The 17,784-nt window shown below is 42.7% G+C and overlaps 1 protein-coding gene across 8 annotated transcripts in view; it reads left to right on the top strand.

Moving 5' to 3' along the window:
• The first annotated feature begins 603 nt into the window (after positions 1 to 603).
• arhgap32b (Rho GTPase activating protein 32b) overlaps positions 604 to 17,784 on the top strand; it is a 128,475-nt gene continuing 111,294 nt past the window's right edge. For all 8 annotated transcript variants that reach the window (XM_021319303.2, XM_036143477.1, XM_012868112.3 and 5 more), the window contains exon 1: positions 604 to 1,081. The gene's annotated coding sequence lies outside the window, so the exon portion shown is untranslated. The remainder of the gene's footprint in view (positions 1,082 to 17,784) is intronic.

Below are 17,784 nucleotides of genomic sequence, written 5' to 3'. Positions count from 1 at the left end.
GAGGTGCTGCAGACAAAACTTTATTGCATAAACTTGTTTTAACGTTTTAGTTTTGTGCACCGTGCCTGTGCCACCCCAAGCTGGAAGGGCACCCTAGGTGGAGAGCCTTACAGCCCAGAACACCAATTATTTTAGAGGATCAGGCTAGATTTATGTCTCGTGATACAAAACTGGAAGAAATGAAGCTGGGTGTGTGACTTAATGAATAAAAACCTGTCTGGAGAAAGTATTCTAAACCCAGGCCTCTTGTCAGTTAATTTAAAATGTAAAGTTTTAGTGCTACATGTTGTCACCATCCAAGCTGTAGGCTATTTAATGCTTTTCTCATTATGTCGGTTATTGGTCAACAATCTGCTTGTTCTGGTTCAGTGAGGCTTTCAACAGAGCCCAGTTCATCTGACCTCTTTGACTATTTTCAGCAGGCTAGAATATCCGTCAAGCATTTTGGTTTGGATGAAGGCAAACGCTCCTCCACAACACCACGTCCGGGCTGGCCGACATTTATTCATTATTTTATGTGCCTTTCTCTGGATGTGGTGTTGGGGCTTCCCTCGTTTCAGACGGGCCCTGAACGCCACGCAGAGACAGCGCTGCTGCCCCCTGTCCTCTCCCAGAGCCAATCCACCCCGAGGCGAGCACCGCTGCGCCCCGGCTCTCTGCGCTGAGCTGCACACGCCGCCCGGACTGACGGCTTTCAGACTGGAACCAGCGCCAGGAGACGCCAGAGAAAGGCGGAGGTTGCTTTGAGTCGGTGACTCTGTTTAAATGGGATGAAAGGAGGCGGAGGAGACGGCGTTCCTGGCTTTTCCTCCGCAGAAGAGCGGCAGTAGCTGGCAGAACCCGCCGCCTTGTCCCAGCGGAGCCTCTTTTTGTTTAGGGGAAACTAAACTCACAGAGAAAGGGAGCGGCGGCGCGCTTTCCCCGCGCCCGGACACTCGCAGGAGGGAGGGGGGGCATGCTCAGGCAGTCTGTGGCTGGCGGGCTTGGTGGACGGTGCGGGGTTGGGCTGCGATGAGGAGGGAGACCAGCGGCGGCACGCCAGACGGAGGCAGCGAAAGCTAAGAGCTCAGCGAAGACCCAGGTACTCTCTCCACTTCTCCCTACCGCCGGCTCCTGCCGCCGGTTTGACCTTGTTGGCGCTCCTCGGTGTGGTGAAATGATGGAGGGCTGGGGCGGAATTAGCCGCTAATGCGGCGCACGTGTCGGAGGGACGGCCGGAGTGGCGCGCGGGGCTCCGCTTTCCCCGGGGCGCGCAGAGAGCGGCGCGCAGCACGAGCGCTAATCTGCGCCTAAAGCGCAACTTTAGACACGGCATGTTTAATCAGCGGGCGAACCACTGAGGAGGTCAGGTAAATGTTCCTGTGAAACACGACCAAGCCGGAGCCATTAGCGGATCAGAAGGATTCCTGATGGGTTAATTATGGAATCAGCGCCACAGATGCGCTGATCAGGGCTGTAAGCCGTGATGATTTCCAGCTTTCCTGCCGATTCCGGTTTGCATTCTAACCAGACTGACACCTACCAGTTCCAGGGTCAATATCTACATATGTGAGCTTTAAAAGGGAATAAAAGCACTCAGAGCAGGATTCCGTTTCCAAAAAAACCCAAAACGATTTGGGCTTTAGATCCACGGCAGCAGGTTCCACACTGCAATTATTTATCAGACAAAACATGGAAAGCTGTTTAACGGAATCTAAGCACAACCTTGTTGCTTCCAGAATTTAAGAGGGAAAGTAGCAGCAGGGTGCTGCTAATTAAAGCATTCAATTAAAGAGTGGCTGTAAAAGCAGGATGTTAGTGGTGGCCTGGAGCTCACAGGTGTGTTGATATGAAGGAAGAAACACATTAGCAGGGATTTTACATAGCAGTGTTTTCTAGTAAGGAATACAGTTATTCCCAAACTATGTTAAGCACATCACACAGGGAGAAAGTTCTTTACCCGTCAAAATGGTAGCTGATCTGTCCAGGAGCGCACTTTCTTGGATATTCTTCTTCAGGTCAAACTGTGAGACGCTCTCAGAAAACTCTTCAGTCTTCAGTCTGCATGTGAAACGTTAAAGCTCAGTGCGGCACAACATCAGAAACACTGAAGAAATGGGTTTATTTGGTAGAGAAGGCACGTCCCTGCAGGAGAACATGGCAGCATGGTGCGCCTAAAGGCTAGACCAGCGTGGTTCTGACAGGGAGCAGCAGTGAAGATGTCTGGCCATGATGCACCAGGCCATGTCAGGCATGGATGGAGGTGGAGGGGAGGTGATCTGGGACACGCCCCTCTGTTAAAACCAGGAGAGTCCGCTGTGAGGCTGAAGAGTCGCCCAAACAGGGTCGTTAACAGGACCGGCACGATGATGGAGGCTCTCTGGTGACCGGACACCTCACATTCCTCCACAAATATCCCAGAGCCTGAAAAGAACTGTTATAAGCTGCTACAGCCGGTTACTGGTTACTGAATCATCAGGTGTCCTCAGTATCTCAAGTCTAGCTTTGAATCTTGGCGTCTTAATCCTAACAAATGACATTGTTCCTGTGAGTTTTAGCACATCTGAGTTTCAGAATCATCTGATCCACACCAGATGTTCTAGTGGCGTTTATTTTACAAACTCTGAGCCAGAGAACAGAATCTGCTGTAAGCTGGATAAATGGAGGAGGGGGCTTTAGGTGTGGCTGATGATCAGTGCTGCAGGGTGGTCTCATGGTCCCAGGTCCAGCCCTCCACCTGGGTCAAGAGCTCGGGTTAAACGATCATTCCCTAAAACATTGGAGGAGAACAAAGCAGAACCTGAGAGGAGAGCAGAACTCGTCTACAGCCATGTGACAAACCTAGCTCATTCACATTCTCCACATTCTGTCTGGCTGGGCAAAGCTGCTACAAACGCTCCACTGAACCAAAAGTTCAGTCCATGGCATGAAGGAAGATAACAGGTTAACTCATAAACGTTCATAAAACACTCACCACAACATCAGCATCCAATCACTGGCACGCATTCTGCTGAGTCAACCATTCTTATTTCAAACTATTCATCAACAGGCCCTCACGGGCCCTCAGGGGCCTCTTTATCACAGCTCCTCTCTGTCTTAAGTGAATGAGACTGGTAGACAGAGTGATGAATGAATTTATTAGTGTACAGAGCAGAACCTGGTACCGTCTTCCTGGTTTGGGTTAGAAGCCTGTGTGGCGAGCCGTGTCCTGTTGTCTGCTTGTCTTTTAGGGTCCAGAGAGGTTCTGTAGGTGAGCGGAGGGCCAGTGGGCCAATGGTTCCACCAGCGGCCTGGACCGGATCGCTGGGTGTTAGAACCAGCTGGTTCTACCGTGTGGTAGAACGGGTTCTGTTGGTGCTTTGTGAAAGCTTGTCTCTAGAGACGGCAAACAGCGGGGGTCTCCTGAGGAACTGAAGGTGTTTCTGTTGACCAGGTCAGTTTCTGCATTGTGATTGGTTGGTAGAAACAACACTTGGTCTGATGTTGCTTTGACCAGCCAGGTGATGAACCGCTGTAGTGGTCGCTGCGGCCATCTTGTCTGACGGTTGTCAGTCAGTGTGACTAATGGACGCTGGTGACAAGCCTCTGGTCCCGTTTCCAGCTGCTCTGTGGTGAACAAAGTCAAAGGTAGACGACCTGTAGTCGTATATGGTTTATCATGTCCGGCGCCTCAAAGTGCCTTACACTCCATTCAGTGCTTGACGTGCTGACGGTGGTGGTCAGCTGGAGCCCAGCAGAGCCGCAGCCCATTGGCTGTCCTGGCATCGCTGGCTCAGGTCGCTGGCATCGCTGGCTGGTGGAACAGCGGTGAGCTGCAGCTGTGTTGTCAGGATGTTGGCGTGTATTTGGAACATCACCACACCCTGCCTGCATTTGTGCAGCAGCTTGGTGGGTGGTTTTGATCCGGCGCCGTGTTCTTCATGGTGTCCATATGGAGAAATAACGCAGCCATTTTTTTTCTGCTACTTGTTCACTTCTGATGATCCAAGGGAAATATATCTGTATTTCTGCAGGGGTATAGTAAGTGAGTGGTTAAAGGGAATAATAGTGCAGTGTGGACTAACCTGTTCCCAGGCTTAGGAACCAGCAGCTAGAAATGTGATTCCTTGTAGTATCGCTGGTGAAATCTGAGAATCCAGTGTAATCTGACCAGAGGGCCTTGTCTTTTTTTCAGGCTTAGGCTGATGACAGATCAGTGGATTATTGTCTCTGGACACCCTCAACAGAACAATCCTGTGTACATTAATTGTGTTTTTAGTGGACAGGTGAAATGGCTTAGCTGCAGCAGAAGGTGGTGCACAGAGCTGCATCAGTGTTGTTTCCTACTGGCCAGGCATCAAAGACAGGATTCACCCTCATTGTTCTTAGATTAGTCTCATTTCTGACGGCTCATCTATATCAGAGATACTGAGATGACACATTTAGGAATGTCCTGTCTCCTGAACGTCTCTGGGTGTTTCATCACACCCGCTCCAACATTTCTGGGTGTTTCGATGTTGAAACTTTCAGATTGTCTCCAGGAGCGTTCAAGGCGCCTTTCTGTGCCTTCTTGCCCGAGGACACATGTTTTCTGTAGTTGGTTTGGATTAAGGCTGTTTCGTATTCACACCAGAAGCAAACTGCACCAGAGTAACATTCGGAAGAGGAACGATGCCACCTCAAAAAGTGGGTGTGTTTGGACTGGACCAGGGTTCGCCTGACTGCATTCATACCTTCACAAAAGGTCTGGACCAGGCGGAGCAAACTGTGGTCAGTTTAAAGCCGACCAAACATGATGAGTGTGGATAAACTCTTAGTGTTAAGTCATGCTTTAACATTCCCGAGTAATGGCTGCAAGGCTACAGTCAGTACAGCATGGAACAGTATGATGTTTAAGTGCAACATAGAAAAGTCAGTAAAGCTCCTTAAAGTGCATCAGCACAGCTATAAAACAACATCAGCTATCGCTAGCTGTTATTAGATAGAAAAATCCTGGTGAGGACCCTGCAAATGTTTCAAAGGTTTATGCACTGATGAGCAACACTCGGCGGATCAGATGGATCGACCCATGGCTTTATCAGTAATTGACAAAAAGCTCCCATTCAGCCTGGACAGCAGCAAGGTAGAGCAGGAGTACTGGTATGGGCTCATTATAATAAAGATAATAAAGAGCTAGATGGATCTTGAACCTGCTCAGAGGCGCCGTTGGTAGCTCTGATGCCTTGCACCAATAAGGTCCTGAGTTTGAACCCCCACTCTGGGAGTTTCTGCATGGACTTTCAGGGTTTCTGCTACATTTAATTGATCGTTGAGCACCACCACAGCAAGATAAAAGCCACCACACCTTCACAATGAAGTTATGTTTTAAATATGTTAAAGCAAGAGATATTCATATTTTTGACATTTTTGGTGCAGATTGGTTTATGACTGGGGATTCAGACAATGTATTAAAATCCATAATTTTATCATTTTGTACTTTAGTTTAGTTCCAAACACATTTAATCACTAGTTTTAATAACTTTTTTGTCTTGGCAAAAGCTCTCCTACAGCCTGGGTCCCAAATGTATGAACAAATGTACAAATTAGATGATGACGTACCCCCCCAGAGTTTGCCTGGGTGGGTTCTGTCCTGGTTGTCCGTCTGCCTCCCACTCTTCACAGACATGACTGTTGGGGTAATCGGTCTCAGTCTGTGTGTCTTCGTTGTCCTGGGATGGACTGGTGAGCTGTCTTGGTGTCCCCCACCTCTCACCCAGTGATCCCAGCACATGGCTCCTTTCCTCACATAGACGCCACCCCACCTAGTTGCTACATTACAGCCGTCGTTCCTTTCAGGTCTGAGGTTTACAATGTTGTATTAATTGAGAACTCGATTGTTGTTCAGCAGTAAAAGTAGTCCTCTGTAATCTCATTGGCCCATCATCTCCGCTCACAGTGTAATCAGAGCATAGTTGTTCTGTGACAGCTCACCTTACCAAAGTCTAATTAATTCATCATTAGGAATTTAAAGCAGTGTTGGATACAATGTGCAGATGTGGTGTCTCACTAGTGGAGCTAACTGCTTTCTGTCGTCCATTATGTGCATAATGCATTATTCCACTCAACGCTCTTTTTGTCTGTCTGTTTGCCACTGAGACAAAGCAACATATGACCTCTGACCCCTGCGTTAGACGTGGCCACATGTATGTGAGGTTAACCATCCATTGGTGTTTGTCTGCGTGCTCATTAATTATGCACAGCATTCATACTGCTGTCATGCAGCTCTGCTCCACTCTCACTGCACGGTCATGGACTTCTGGAGACGCCGCAACATTCCCAAAGAGATTCCATTCCTCCGTAAACAATCCTGGCATTGACGCTGATTAGCAAGTTGCCAGGGTGTTTCCACTACGGCCCAGCAGAGGATAATGAGATCAGATCTACGAAATGGAGTTCTCTGTCTGGATTCCCTGGCAGCGGGTTTATGTGAAATCCTTCTGCTAGACTTTAGGAAAGCCGTGCTGAAGGTTCAGCTGGCTTACCAGGAACAGTGGAGACTGTCAGAATGCGTGTAGCACCGCTTAAATATCCGGCCCTTATGTTTTCATTCAGCAGTTTAACTCTGTGTGTGTGTGTGTGTGTGTGTGTGTGTGTGTGTGTGTGTGTGTGTGTGCTGCCTCAGTTTCTAGTCCTAGCCTAATTTCTTTGTATTAAATAGGATGAAAAATGTTAATGTCTTGATGCCTGAGGGGATCCTTCTGTCTTTGAATAAGCAAGAGGAACAATCTGAGCCAAGAAGGGCTATGTCTGAAGTATTGCAATATGAGACGTTAAGAGGCTCAAATAAAAGCTAATGGGTTGAAACATTTAGGATGGAGCAATGTTGAATTGAGGTATTTGCATTTTGCAGAAATGTTTAAATGAAGAACTGAAAAGTTCTTCTGAATGGTCTCCCAAGTTGCTGAAAAGAAATAAAATCTAGTTCTTCCACTGAGTCTTGAGAACGCATCCTGACAGTTAGTTGTGAGTGGTGTTGGCAGCTCTGACCTCTGAGCGCCTGAGCAGAGGAACTGGACCACAGGAACAGGGTCATCAGTACTAAGGATAAAATGCCACAGGGATTATGATGTCTGGGCCAGTATGACGCATCGGACCAGGCCCTGCTGGGAAACCCTTCCTTTGGACATGAGCCTCATACACATCCTAACTCTACCAGATACGTTACAGTTCACAGAATCAAGGCAAAAAGTGACAACAGGCCATGAACAAGGGTTACATTTGTTTTAAGCGTTCAGGAAAGTCACACATAACAGATAATGAGGTAGCAAGATGCTTATTGAACAGTGATGATTTGAGGCTTTGTCTACAGCTTTTAGATATTCAGAGACTGCAGTCTCCCATCAGGGGGCGATTGCCCTCACAGCTCTTAGGAAGAAGCTGTTTCTAAGTTTATTTGTTTTGGATTTGATGCTTCTGAAGCGTTTACCTGATGGGAGAGAGGCAAACAGAGCATTGCCTGAGTGGGTGGGATCACACTCTGGGTCAATGATGTACAGTTGTACCATTGTGCATCTGGTTTGCTGCCATTTTCAGGTGTATAAAGTGTGAGTGTAGTGAGTCCTAAAACAGCTCATTAGAAAGGAGCTCAGACTGCGTGGAACTGAGGAGGTGAAATCAATGATTTTGCAAGCAAAAATGGAATGACCTTGTTTTGAATAGCCCATAGACCCATCCTAACTTGTTTAAAGGGGTTAGGGTTAGGGTTAGGTCCTCTTTGTGGAATGATATTTTGGGTAACTGCTGCAATGTTTGAGTTACAGTTGCATCAATTCTGTCAGTGATTTAAAAAAAAAAAAAATGACACGGGGCTGTCAAATATGCAGAGGGGCGTCGCCTGTGCGTTACTAGGGTTGCTCCACCATTGTGGTTCTAGTGCTTAACTGGGTCTGCTAAAGAGCTTCTTTGGCTTTTCACAGTTTGATGCTACATCATTACGTCACTAAAACACTCATCCAGTAAATGTTTAAAGTTCTGTTGTGTTCTTTATTCCTTTTGTGGATCAAAGTTTAGGCCAACATTCTATCCACATCTCCCATGTATTTCTGTATCTGTTATCCTAATGCTGCCGTTTCATTTATTAACGCCAACAGTGTCTTAAACAGTATGTGCTGTCAGTTAACAGCTGATGTCTGGCTGGTATGTGGAGCTCTGCACACAGTGACTAAACACTGCCGTCACAGTGGGATTCATAATAAAGGTAGGCTTTGATTAAATAGCCGGTCTGAAATTGTTTACAACATCTGACATCAAAATAACCAGCAGCAAGATGGGAGAAAGTGAGCACATGTTGTCCTACTGCCAATCTGTTTAGTTATGTTGATGGTCAACATGTAAGTCTTTGTTTTTTGCTGAAAAGCAAAACTCTAGATAAAAGGAGGTTTTTAGGAGATAGGGAATCACAATTCGTCCTCAAAATATCAGTGCACTCAACATCAATACTGCAAAAATGCATTACTCTTTAAAGGAGCAATAAGCGGTTTTTAACACTAGGTGGAGCTTGAGCACTGTCTGTAGACCAAAACAAGATGTGTAACAGGCCACGCCCCTCTCTAGAACACCACACCCATTTCCCCTTCTCACCCTTCAGCTCGTATCAGCCTATTTGTGAAGGATAAATTCCACAACAGAACAGCATCATCTTTCAGAGGAACATGTCAAGTTTAGAAGTAAGTCAGAAATGTATAATGCTGTTAGCAAGACAACGTTTTGATCTGATGGGTGTGCTCTCTACCATTTTATGGGCAGGGAGTGGCTAAGCTCTGAGTGGCAGCTGTACCACCTGCTATGAGGCCGGCCCGGCTATGTAAGCAAGAGATTGGAGAACACAGAGAGATGGTGTGTGGCGTTTAACCATAGTCCATCTAGAAAGATGCCTTTAGTTCTTTCTATTTAAAATAATTAAATTTCGCTTATTGCTCCTTTTTAAAATAGGGCTGGAGAGAGGCCAGTGGGGCCCTCATATTTTCATATTTTAGGAATCAATTTGATTCCAATTCTAAAGATTTTTTATCGATTCTTTTTGATCCGATCTCAAATTGGACTGCTGGTATTAAAATAATTTTTTAAACGTTACCTGAATTACATTAGTATAGTTATGCAACATATTGTTACTAGTATTCTATTAACATTCAACATCAAATTAATAAAGTAATAGTAATTAATGGTGGCTGTAGGGAGAGTGGATTTTTTTTTTTAATTGGTCTTTGGTTATATGAATGAATCTTTTGGAAAACCGATTTTTTTTTTTAACACAGCCCTTATTTAAACCATTAGCTTTTACTTGTTTTTTTTGAATAAAGCAACACAAACAGCTCTCAGTGTTTGAAGTGAAGCAAAATCACAGAAAGATTAACACTTTATTGTCTTAATGTCACTAACACCTCCAGTGTGTCACATGATCTTTGCATAATTTTACAATATTAACTCTTATCTTATGTTTTACTAATACATTGCATTAGGCAGGCAGTCCTAAATCAGCACCTATTGGGTGTAGTTTTCTGAGGCTCGCGTTACATCAACAAGCTGGCAATTATTTGAAAGCCTTCTATTTGCCAATTGTGCTCTAAGTAATTAACTTTAATTAACTAGGGCTTTAGGTGTTGGTAATATGTTTAAAGTGGGTTTGAGAGTTGGAGCAGTGAGATAATCTAATTCTATCATATCTTTTAGAGTTTTATATAATCATGCTTTTTTTTACCAGAAACCTACAGGAATCTCACCACAGCATTAAGTACCAGTCAAACTGTTAAATACAAAAACTTGTTAGTTGGTTCAGCAACCTACTCTGTTGTTCATTCAGGTTGGGAGGGAGGAAGCAAAAAGGCTGAAGAGACACATATTGGCATTTTCTAAATATGTTTCTGTAAAAAACAAAAACAAAAAAAAAAACTTTAAATTCTCATGTTTCCTGTGGCTATGTTCTAAACCTGTCACTGACAGAGGAGATGACTAAGTTTGAGTTTTCTGCGCTCAGAAACAGCCTCCAAGTGTTGTCAGCGTGACATGGTGCACCCCTGCATGGTGCATTAGTGATCGAGTTAATAAAAGTGGATATTTGAGTTTCTGAGCCGGCTGGAGCCAATCAAGCAGAAATTCCTCCAGTTTTGATCACCAGCTAATATTCCCGTTGGATCATCAGTTCTAACAAATCCTACAGATGCTAATCTTCTCCCTCATGTGGAGTGTGAAAGGGTATTTAAAGTTAACTTTTGTCTGCAGTGAATGAGATTACCGCATCATAGAGCAACATTGACAGCAGTAGGTTAAAAACTACAGGCATAGTTAAAAAGTTGCATATCTCTGTCTCCTGTATGGTATAGCTATCATGTTCTCCTCTCAAACCTCTAGCTGGCTCAGCTTTAGAGGTCGCCCAGTGATGACATCACTGCGGTCAATAATTGATACACTTGGAAACTGGGTAAGTATGCAGCTGGGATGTGCTGAGCTCAGGCAGACACGCTGACCTTTGTTACATGATAGCGCCGCTGCCCTCTGTCCAGCAGACAGAAAACAAGGACGACAATCGAAACAAAAAAGCTTCTTTTCTAGCTGGTATTTAAATCCTCATGTGACATGCCCCGCATGTCTCTGCCCCACCCTTTTTTCAAAATCATGTCTTAAACCGGCTGTTCAGAGCTAAACCCAATAAAACGCTGAGTGATACAAATACATTGAGTAATGTTCATCGGCTCTACACATTTTACACTTTCACTGGGTTGAAATATTTTATATGAAGCTAATCAAAGAGTTCTCATCAAACACAACAAAACAAAAAAACATTGAGTGTGAATGATCCTCTGTGGAGAGGTGTTTTGTTTTGTTCTTAGAAATGTAACCCGTTATTGTGTTGTGCACCATTGGCTGACATGTCAGTTCTTAAATCCTAGCCATACCAGATATTTGGTCCAGTTTTCAGTGCCATCATAGATTAGGTATCTCTGGATCAGCCCTCCTGCCGGCCCCAGTTGGGCGCGGGCGGTGGCCTCGTTTAGAGCTCCAGCTCCAGGTCGTTTTCTGAATCACACAAACCCACATTTCTACGACTCCATGTCATTAAAGTGATGGATGGGATTTCTGTCTCGTTGCATTGAGGTCAAATTCACCTGTCATGCCATAACAAAGCTTTGGACAGATATTCTGTCTGTCCATAAAAGAAATGTCTGTGGTTCTGAAAGATTAAAAGACAGAATCTTCTTAACTCCTATTAACCCTTTTTGGACGGAGCATATTTGGACTGGAGATGTGCTGGCAGAGAGTGATCCAGAAATTTATCCTAGTGGATTATTTTATCCTTAAACATGATCGAGACATTAAGCCAAGCCAACTTTATTCAGCAGGCACTGACCAAAGTGCTGAACAAAAAACACTAACAACTAAAACAAATATGGTAATTAAAAGTAGAAAAAAATAATCCAAGTAAACATAGCAACATGAAATACAACACTGACAAGAATTTAAAAAAATGTAACGCCTCACTTCAAGCCAAAGAAAAGAGGTGTGTCTTAAAGCTGCAGTAGGTAACTAGGCCAGTCACGATAGCAAATTTAGCTGGACAATAATTTTGTCTAAAACTTATTGCAATAAATCATATTACTGTCATTTGGAGACCTTTTTCAACTAATATGATAAGGACAAGTATATCGTCTTAACTTACCAGCTCAGACATTAAGCGGGCGGTGTCATTTGGTTTAAATCCAAAAAACTCCCCATGCAGCGGTCGTGTTTGGCTTTGACACCAATTTAATTTCTTTTCAAACTAGCGTTTCTCTGGCTCTCTCACACCTCAGAGAAAAACATGGCTAGTTTTCACACATGGCTAGTTTTCACACATGGCTAGTTCTCACATGGCAGAATAGCCTTTGTTTTCATGGTCATGTGCTGACTAGCTGGATAGATCTGTTTATCAAAAGTAACTATATATAAACAGTGAGAAATGAACAAGTCATCATTTGTCAGTGAAGCTGTAAGCTTCAAATGAGGTGAAGTGTCTCCTTGTCTGTGAAGGGCCTGCGTCTAACACCTAGCACTCTTCACTGGCAGAGCTGCATTCATCTTATCAACAGAATTAACAAGGTCACTGCTGATGGCTGGTCCTCTGAGACCGCAGACAGGAGGCTTTAGAGAGGGCATCCAATGACGAGCATAATGAGGTAGATAAAAACGCTAAACTGAAAGAGAATCATAATGGCCGTGTCTCACTTTGATTATAGTCTTGAGTTGTACCTGCGACAACTAAGTGGCTCCTACTGACACCAGTGGACATGGATTGACGTGAACCAGATTTAAAAAGGCCTACTCTAAAAAGCTGGGCATTTTCTCTACCTAACTAACATACAGTGGAGAAATTATTAGTAAGATTAAAGCCCAAGCAGCTGGTTAAGTTGATGTCTAACTATATGAATTTTCCTTTGTATTGAGAAGGATTATACAACAATACCCACATGGTGTAAATGTCATTTTAACGAACCAGAACAAACTGCTTGGTCATTGCCTGATGTTGTTTTTAAACACTAAAGCCCGACTGAAGTTTGTAGGGGTAGAGCTTGCAGTTCCATGCAGGTTGGTTTGTATTTGAAACAACTGCTAACCTTTATAACAGCGCTGAAGAGATTCTTTATTAAGTAGAGGACGTGTTCTTGGGACGTTTAACAGAGAAGGAAATTAGCCTTCCCTGCTAAAGCACCTAAACAAAAGTATGGGTTTTTAAGAAATCAGTTTGTTACAGAACATTTATGTATTTAAAACATTGGACAGGATTTCTTAAAAGAAATGGACTTTTGCTGAAGTTTGCCTGACCTTATTATTATTGTTATATCATTGTTAATGTCGTTTCCTAGCAAAATTTCAATTCAATTTTATTTATATAGCACCAATTCACAACACATCATCTCAAGACACTTTACAAAGTCAAATTCAATCAAATCATCCAGATTGGTCAAAAATCTGAGTTAAACTGAGATGCTCAGAGAAACTGGCCTGTGGCAGCTATCGGCCAACTGGCAGCTGGACCATCCAGACAAAAACTCCCAAATCTTCTTCCAATGACAACGCTCTTCTTAACAGAAGCTCTTAGGGGGGAAAACGTCAGTATTGTCTGTCAATCATGTGTTTAGAAATGGAGTCAGGGGAAGCACAACAGCTGTATGAATCTTTCTAGAAAGGTTTTGGCAAAAATGAGCAAAATGACCTAGAATTGACCCTGGCAGATACTTTGAAGGCTGAATGTATTAAAGCAAACTTACTGTGTGGTATTCTTTGAGCTTCTGTGTGATCGAACATGCTGAGTTTGGAATGACGGAAACCTTTTATCATTTTGTCTTTTTTTAAAAGAGGAAATCATTGTTTTACATTGTCTCCGCTTGCACACATTGGGCGATGTTGCCTTTGCTCCTTATATAAAGAAGTAATGGCTGCTCACAGCATGAAGGCTCGAAAAATGTAGTTTGAACGCTCTTAATTTTAGTTCCAAAGAGAAACTTGAGTCAGCTCACTAGGTCAAAGATTGTGAACAAGCCAAGAATATCTGTAGGTAAATGTAGGATTTTCTAACAAGTCCCTTTACAATAAAATCTAATTCAATTGTTTGGTTTTTGAATTCAGATAGTTTCATTAAGTCTGCATGTTGTCTCATGTGGAGAAATATAATTGGCAGCAACATTTAATGTTGAAAAGCCAGTGACGGCATCAGCCATCATTCATTATGGCAACAGCTGCACTCCAGTCATCCCAAACAGCACCAAATTATTTGACTGTGCTGTCCTCGGCTCTTAAGTGACCCACAAAAGGTTTACCTGTGCGGGAGTTGGAAAATGTGCATCACACAGGAAAACCAGTAGTTTTAGACCAGATTGTTACACAACTGAAAATCCAAGATGGCCACCAGTTTTCAAGATGGATGTCTTGTAAAATAGAAAAAACAGAGTTTTCAGTGTAAAATTTGTATAAATAGAAACATTCTATTGATCTAAATGTTAAGTAGAATGTATTTTGACTGGAAACATTTATTTTTAAAAATTATATTCTAAAATGGCCACCAGTTTTCAAGATGGTGGTCATTGCATGAGTCAAAGTCAGTAATCTGGAACTCTTCTACAAAATTATCACAAATGTGGTGCTTAAGTGAAACATTTTTATGGAATATTGACTTAAATCTGCTGAGCTAAATGTGCAAAATATAACTGAAAGCCCTGTCAACTGGGTGTAGCAGAAAGGTGTAGTATGGATGACTAATCCTGTCATAAATCAGAATACATACAAAATAAACAAATTACTAAATAAAACACATACAGGGCCAAAAAGTAGCTAAAAATATTGAAATATGTGCTGTTAAATGCAACAAAATAGACATTCAATAATTTATCTGTTAATCAGCTACATATGCATTTTATCACTTTGCTTTATTGAATGTTGTTTAGTTAAACCACTCATTTTCTGAGTCATTCTCTTTTCTAGAACAATTATTTTCACCTTGTGTATTTATTACAAGTGATTTTTTTCTCTTCCATCTCTTTTATTTTTCATGTTTATTTTCACCCAAATTGATTTAAAACGTGTTTTTTCAGGGCTAACAGTATTGATCAGGGATCCAAAGTGGCAGTGCTTTATCTAATAGGCTACCCCTTCTCAGTTTTTTGGACTTGGACGATGTCTGTATTTATTTTTAGAATTATAAACATACATCTTTATGAACGCTAATCATAACATTCCACATGAAAAATGAAACTAAGCTATATTAGGCTATCAGGACAGAAATAATCCTTGGATGATGGTTTAAATGGTTTATTTTACATATTTACCAGTCTTTAAGATTGTAATTCAACTGTGAGGTTCTTAAAAAAAATGTTTAGTCTCATTAGATGTCAAAAATAGTCCATCTCTACTGCATGCTTTTATTTTGAAAGCGACTCGACAGCCGCTGTAATAATCCAGGTTCCTGTAGACTGAAACATTCTCTGTTAGACACTTAATCTGATGCAGTAAAGCATCCCGACTAATTGCACTACCTGCTGCTAACTGCGCCGCTATGCTGCCAAATCCGCAGCACTTCTAACTTCATTAGCAAACGCGAGAAGTTAACCGCCACAGATAGCTCCTTTTCAGGCACTCAGTAGCTTCTTCCAACAGGCTTGAGCTCGGCCAATAGGAGAGAAGCTGAGGCGGTGACGCTGTTCCAAATACTGCCCCCTCTGTTTTTATACTGCCGGCTGCATAGTCAGACCACCTGGAAAAAGATGGAACTGAAATAAAAAGGTTGGGGGGAATCTGACACAACCTTGGAGATGTGTTGGAGAAGGAAATATATCCGTTTTTCAGAAATGAAAGGACAATAAAATAATAATAATAAAAAAGCAATACTCTTAGCCCTGAAAAACATGTTTTAAATATATTTGGGTGTAAATAAACATGAAATAATTAAACTTGTTGCTGATTATTTGATCAATTATTGCATAAATGTCATCTATTTATTATTTATTTTATTGCAGCATTTAATAGCACACAATTTTATATTTTAGCTACTTTTTGGCCTTTTTGTAATGATTTCCGTATGTAGTCTGATTTATGACAGGATTAGTCCTCCATATTAGAGAGGTCTAGCAAGTCTTTCGGACAACCCTCCAACCAATTGTCCAGAGGTGTCAGCAGTTGACAAAATGTGGCTGCCAGACCTAATACCGATGCAAATGCTATCGTTTCAGCCCCAGGTGTACACAGTTGTGTGCATGCAAATGTGAGGACTAAATTATGACTAAGCCACCACGCAAAAGAAAATTATTTCCTGCTCTGTGTACTATATATTTCAAATTTTTGCAAAATGTAGACAGGAAGTTGACATCATTCTACCTACCAGGAAAATGTAATCATATGTCTAATGGACCAGCCTACCCTAGATTAGTAGTACCACATCTTGTTATACTGCTGAAATGCAACATGCGCAGTACTGCTGTAACTGTGCAAATTAAAAGCATCGCTAAGAGCGTGGTTGTCATTTAATTCCTCTCATATTATCTTAGTTTTCATTAATTACAATTTTGTAAATGAAGAATTAGAGTGTTTTATACTCAAAACATATATTTTGATATATAGAACATCAAAATGACATTATTGTTTGTAACATGGGGGCTGTTGCCTATCTCCTGAAGCCATTATGTGAGAGGCAGGGTACACCCTAGACAGGTTGTCGGTCCATCACAGGCTATGACCAGCACTACTATGCCTTATAGAACATACTCTGAGTAGGTTTCTGTGCTATAAAATAGGTGTTGTATTTTATTCAGCAGAGCTTGGACAAAGCAAGAGCAGTCGGGCCTGTTCCCAGTGGGTGCTGGGCTCCGCCTGGGCTGCCCCTCCACCAGTCCTGTTTGTGTTGCTCATGGGCAGGATCTCAAGGCGTAGTCGTGGAGAGGAGGGTGTCTGGTTTGGCAACCTCAGGATCGCATCTTTGCGTTCTGAGAATATGGTTCTGCTGGCTTCCTCAGATTCTTGACCTTGGCTGGGATGAGGGTCAGCTCCTGTAAGTCTAAGGCCATGGTCTTCAACCGGTGGATTGCCCCCACTGGTTTGGGGGTCAGGCTCTGCCTCAAGCGGAGGAGTTTAAGTATCATTGTGTTGAGTTCAGCAGTGATGGCAGGGTGAAAACTGGAACTCTGTATTGGCAAAGAGAAACTTGATCCAGGACATCTGAGCTTTCAGAGTGAAACACCAAGCTCTGGGACACAATGGACTTTTTCTCATTCAAACTGGAAGCTGCAGCTCATGCTGAATCCAAGTATCACAGAAACTATTAGTTCACAGAAGAATTCCCACCAAAACACCCGACAAAGGGCCAGCTTTCAGAGTATTACATGTTAAATATAAATGTATCTTATTTAAGTTAGAGTAACCTTTATGGAAGGTGGTCCAGATTTATTTAGCATATTGTTCATACTGAACAATCAGGTTTTACTGATGCAAGCCTTTAAATGCAGATGTCTTCAGATGAATTTCAACCTACACAGAAGGTTTAGCCACACATTTAGTGAGGTAATTTGGTGTCTGTTGTTCTCTACATTCACCATTGATTATCAGGTAATGTTTCCAGCTGAATATCTGGCTCAATGAAAGAGATTGATGTTAAACCTTAAAGGTATAGTAGACTATTTTTTCGGAAATGTAAGAAACACCCAAGTCACTTTCTGAATAACTGTGCATGTGCAAGACCATCTTACCTCCTTGGGGGGATTGCATAAAACATCTCCCACATGCACTCTGGTCTTATTTCTTTCTACCGAGGCGTTCCTCTTCTACTAAACGTGTCAGTTTGCTCTTTGTGACTCAGCCATTTTAAAGTATACGATGAGAGCAGCGGAGCTACAATGGCTAACGGCTAACACCAAAGCTAACTGGATACATAAACACTAGCAGCGCACATGCGCAGCAACAGGAAACTAGCAAGGAACGTGCACACACACTGATGTGAACTGGAAGCCGAAAAATATCGTCCACTATACCTTCATCATAAACTCCATCTAAGCACCCTCTGAACTGCATCACTAAGAGATGTCTTAGTGATCGGTTCTTCATGTCCCTGTTGGTGTGTGGTCAGCTCAGGTTAAACTACAGGAAGTTGTGGATGCTACAGTAATGAGTTTCCTGTCAGTGACTTATGTTTTTGTGTGTTGGTAAACAGCTTTGGTGTTCTCTGGCTGCATCGGACCCTGTGATGTTTTAACTCTGTTGGGATGACAGATTTTATACTTTCAGTTTTCAGCTATTAAAAGTTTGTGGAAACAAACTGCCTTAGGCTAATAC

This window comes from Fundulus heteroclitus, chromosome 11 (assembly GCF_011125445.2).
Source record: "Fundulus heteroclitus isolate FHET01 chromosome 11, MU-UCD_Fhet_4.1, whole genome shotgun sequence".
In the NCBI taxonomy this organism is placed as follows: domain Eukaryota; kingdom Metazoa; phylum Chordata; class Actinopteri; order Cyprinodontiformes; family Fundulidae; genus Fundulus; species Fundulus heteroclitus.
Note: the sequence above shows the minus strand (reverse complement) of the source record. Positions and strands in the feature narration are given on the sequence as shown.